This window comes from Myodes glareolus, chromosome 16 (assembly GCF_982192425.1).
Source record: "Myodes glareolus chromosome 16, mMyoGla1.1, whole genome shotgun sequence".
Lineage (NCBI taxonomy): Eukaryota > Metazoa > Chordata > Mammalia > Rodentia > Cricetidae > Myodes > Myodes glareolus.
Window position 1 is genome coordinate 71,185,912 of NC_142041.1, and position 5,002 is coordinate 71,190,913.

The 5,002-nt window shown below is 39.7% G+C and overlaps 1 pseudogene; it reads left to right on the forward strand.

The window, feature by feature from the left end:
* The first annotated feature begins 864 nt into the window (after positions 1 to 864).
* LOC125391005 (small EDRK-rich factor 2 pseudogene) lies at positions 865 to 1,319 on the forward strand (annotated as a pseudogene).
* The last annotated feature ends 3,683 nt before the right edge of the window (positions 1,320 to 5,002 follow it).

The following is a 5,002-nucleotide window of genomic DNA, read 5'->3' on the forward strand; positions in this document are numbered from 1 at the left end:
ACTATGTGAGTTTACAATTCATATTTCCAATGAAAACATTTTAATATAGTTAGTAATTGAAGTAGTTAGAATTAAGCATTTTAGATTTCAAGGTTACACTAATATTATCAATATGGTTGACTTTCTTTGATTAACTGTACCTTCTTATCTGATCAGGACCATTTTTAGCTTTTCCCATAGTTCATACTTGTGAATAAAAATACATACACAACAGCTTCATGATGTCTCTTCTGAAAAACAGAAATAAATAAAATTTGCCTGACTATAGTTTTAGTAAGATGTCTTTGTAGTCACACATACACATACATATGTATGCACACACATGAATGCACACCATGTTTATATACATGAATAAGTACATATATATCTACATTTTCTCAACAATTCTTTTATAACATCATGCTGGTTGCTTGAAGTCAGCTCAGGAGTATGTATGTGGAAATTGGTATGATCTATACAATCATTGATGATCCTTAACATAACTCTATACTTTGCTCTAGATCTCATATTGTACAAAATATTACTAATTTCTTTTCTTGTTCGTCTTACTAATAAAACAAAGATTTATGAGTAGAAGAATGGTGTGGGAGAATTGTCTGTATTCTGTCAATCATGTTTAAATAAACGCTGGTTGTCCAGGCAGGAAGTATAGGCAGGTCAACCAGACAGGAAGTAGGGGTGTTGCAAGGAGAACAGGAGTATTCTGGGAAGAAGAAAGCCCATTCCCCCCACTCCTGCCAAGACCACCGAGAAGCATGATGTAAGCTGCCCCGCTGAGAAAGGTACCAAGCCATGTGGCTAACATAGATAAGAATAATGGGATAATATCAGTTACAAGAGTTAATAAGGGTTGCTGCCGTTGCCATGACTCGTGGTAACCAGCGAGAGCTTGCCCGCCAGAAGAACATGAAGAAGTAGAGCGACTCAGTTAAAGGAAAGCGTGGAGATGATGGGCTTTCTGCTGCCGCCTGCAACTAGAAGGACTCGGAGATCATGCAGCAGAAGCAGAAAAAGGCAAACGAGAAGAAGGAGGAACCCAAGTAGCTTTGTGGCTTCGTGTCCAACCCTCTTGCCCTACGCCTGTGTATCTGGAGCCAGTCCCACCATGCTCGAGTTTCTTCCTGTAGTGCTCACGGGTCCCAGCACCGATGGTATTCCCTTGGCCCTGAGTCTGCAGCGGGTTCCTTTTGTGCTTCCTTCCCCTCAGGTAGCCTCTCTACCCCTGGGCCACTCCTGGGGTGAGGGGGTTACCCCTTCCCAGTGTTTTTTATTCCTGTGGGGCACACCCCAAAGTATTAAAAGTAGCTTTGAAAAAAAAAGAGTTAATAAGAAGGCAGAGCTAATAGGCAGATCAGTTTTATAACTTATGAAGATCTCTGTGTGATTTTCTATGGAACTAAATGGCTGGGGTACCAAGCAGGACAGAAAACCTCAACAAGGAGACCTTCATGTTACAGAAGTACTCTAACAGAAAGGCCATTTGTTTGTCCCAGCTGCCCACAAACAAAATAATCAAACAGAAAATGTATTAATTAAATAACTTCTTGACCCATTAGCTCTATCTTCTTATTGGCTAATTCTTATATCAATTTAAGACATTTCTATTAATTTGCATATTGCCATGCGGCAGCGGTTACCAGCGAAGATTCTAACCAGTGTTTGTCTCAGGCAGATGATCCATGGATTCTCTCTGACTCTTTCCTCCTACTACCATTCAGTTCTGTCTTCCCCGCCTACCTAAGTTCTGCCCTATCAACAGGCCAAGGCAGTTCTGTTATTAATCAATGAAAGCAACACACAGACAAGAGGACTTCCTACACCAAAATAATGGCGAATTAATACCACACCAGTTATGTTTTAAAGGGACATTTATTTGGGGGGGTAAACTTACATGCACATAAATCGTAAGGAAAGGAGCATAGTCGCTGGAGCAGGAGCCAGAAGCAAGCTCTGGAACCAAGAGGCTGAGCCGAGGCTTGCCGCTCTTCTTTTAAAGAGAAAATACCACACCCCAGTGGGCTGGTATTTCAGCGGCTATTGGCTGACTGAGTGGAAGGCGCTCCCACAGCACTGTGGGGTCGTGCTTCAGCGACTATTGGCTGAAGCAGCAGAAGGTACTCCTGCAGCACCAAAGTACTGCATATTCTTGATGACAAAAATAGAGACCTGTCATTTTAGTTCTGGAAAGTCTGCTTGTAAACTTCCGTTTAAATAAAGCTATTAAAAATCCATTTTCTCTTCTATTTTTTAAATTTATTTTAATAACATTTTTTAATTTATTTTACAAGCCAACCAGTTTCCCTTCCCTCCTCTACTCCTGTCTCTTCCCTTTCCCATATACACTCCTCCCCAAGATCTCCTCTTTCATCTTAATTCAGAAAGGGGAAAGCCTCCTATGGGTTTACACAAAGCATGGCACATCGATTTGAAGCAGGACTGAACCTACTTTTGCAACAAGGTAATGCAGCATGGGGACCAGGTTACAAAAAGCCTGTCAGATGCCAGGGAGAAGCCCTACTCTTACTGTTAGCCTTTATCCAGTAGTTGATGGAACCACATTCAAAGTTCTGCACCCAACACTAGACTAAGCTCTGGAAATCCAGTTGAAGAGATGGAGGAGGAAATATATGAGTAAAGGAAGTCAAGATCATGAAGGAGAAATACACAGAGACAGTTACACCAAACTTTGGGAGGAGTAGGCAAGGGGTTTTCTAGGGTAGGCAAGGGGGTGGGCAGGAGGTGGTTGAAATGTAAAATGAAAAAAAAAAATGAAAAAAAAAGAAATGTAAAATGAAATGAAAATAAAAAGAAATCTAACTAAGAGATGAAGCTACACAAATGTCACACCCATGCAGAGGGCCTAGGTCAGTTCTATACAGTCTCCCTAACTATTGTTCCCTTGTCCATGAGTTCTTGTGAGCTCAGGTCCCCCATGGCTTGTACATTTCCTCTTCCATTTCTTCTGCAAGACTCTCAGAGCTAATTGAAGTACTTGTCTGTAGATCTTTTCCTCTGTTTTTCTCAGTTACCAGACAGAGCTTCTCTGATAGCAATTATTGAAATCACCAATCTGCTTTCAGTAGATGGTCAGTTCAGGCACACTCTCCACTATTGGTAAGAGTCTTAATTTGGTTCATTCCTATGGGTTCCTGGGTGTTTCCCTGGTACCAAGGTTTTTCATACTCCAAAATGACATGAATCAAGAGGTCTCTTTGGTTACTTTTCTCTTCCGTCTTGCCTAAAGTTGCCTATGTCCCTCAGTCTACCTAACTTTTCCCTCTAGTTTCCATCCCTCTATCTCCCCACCTACTCACATTAGACCAGGAGTTCTTTTCTACTTATTCCTCCCTAGGGAAATCCATGCATCCCTCTTTGGGCCCTACTTGTTATCTAGATTCTCTGGGACTGTGGATTATAGGTTGGTTATTCCATATTCACCTATGAGTGAATACATACTATCTTTGTCTTTCTGCTTCTGCATTACCTCTCACATGATGCTTTTTTTTCTAGTTCCATCCATTTGTCTACAATTTCATGAGGTAATCAATTTTTACAACTGAGTACTGCTAATTGTGTAAATGAATCACATTTTCATTGTTCATTCTCCTGTTAAGGGGCATCTAGCTTGTTTCCAGTTTCTGGCTATTAAAAATAATTCTGCAAGTGTCCTTTTGGTATGACTGTACATCCTTTAGGTATATGCTCAAATCTGGTATGCTGGCACTTGAGGATCCTTGATTTCCAATTTTCTAAGGAATTGATTTCCAAAGTGGTTGTATGTTGCTGGGTCCTAAAATCTTCTTCAAAGGAGGGGGTAGAAAGAAGAAGCATCAACAGTCACAAACATTGGGAGTCAGTAGAAGGTTTACAGCAGGCTCATTTATTTAACAACAGGGAAAAACTTTATGTTCCCGTCTGGGTCCCCAGCACCCAGATGTTCTAAAACATTGACAGTTGACATTTCATGCTTATCTCTCATTGGCTAGGCACAATCAGGGACTCTAACAGCACCTGTTGCTGGACACTCAGAAAACACCATTTGATAGCTCTTTATTAGCTAGGGACAGACAAAGCCTTTGACAGCTCCAGACATACTCCAGGTTCGCCTTAACTTACTAAAGTTGTACAAGTTTGTACAACCACCAGCAATGGATGAATGATCTCCTTACTTTACATCCTCTCCAACATAAGCTGACATCAGTGCTTTTTATCTGTAAGATGCATTTCCCTGATGCATTTTAGGTGTAAGATGCATTTCCCTGATGACTATGAATGATAAGCATTTAAATGTCTTTTGGCCATTTAAAGTTTTTCTATTGAGAATTATCTGTTTAGATCCGTACTCCAGTTTTAACTGGATTATTTGATATTTTGATACTTAGCTTTTTGAGTCTTTTATATATTTTGGAGATTAGTCCTCTATTAAATGTAGGGATAGTACCCTTTGCTTTACAGAAGCTTTTCAGTTTCAGAAGGTCCTATTTCTTAATTGTTGATCTCAGTGTCTGTTCCACTGGTGTGATGTTCAGGAAGTAGTTTCTGTGCCAGTGTGTTTAAGACTACTTCCCACTTTTTCTTCTCTCATGTTCAGTGTAACAAGATTTATGTTGAGATCTTTTTTTTGATCAACTTGGACTTGATTTCTGTGCAGGACAATAGATACAAATCTATTTTCAATCTTCTACATGTTAACATCCAGTTATGCCAGCACCATTTGCTGAAAGATTTCTTTATTCCATTGCTTATTGTTGACTTCTTTGTCAAAAATCACATGTTTAAATGGTGTATGGATTAATTTCATGGTCTTTGTTTCAATTCCATTGATCCATATGATGGTTTTGATGCCAATAACAGGCTGTTTTTACTACTATAGCTCTATAGTATAGCTTGAAGTCAGGGATAATGGTAATTCCAGATGTTCCTTTATTTTCATAATTGTTATAGCTATCCTGGGTTTTTTCTTCAATGATTTAAAATTCTTGTCATACAGTCTTTCACTTGT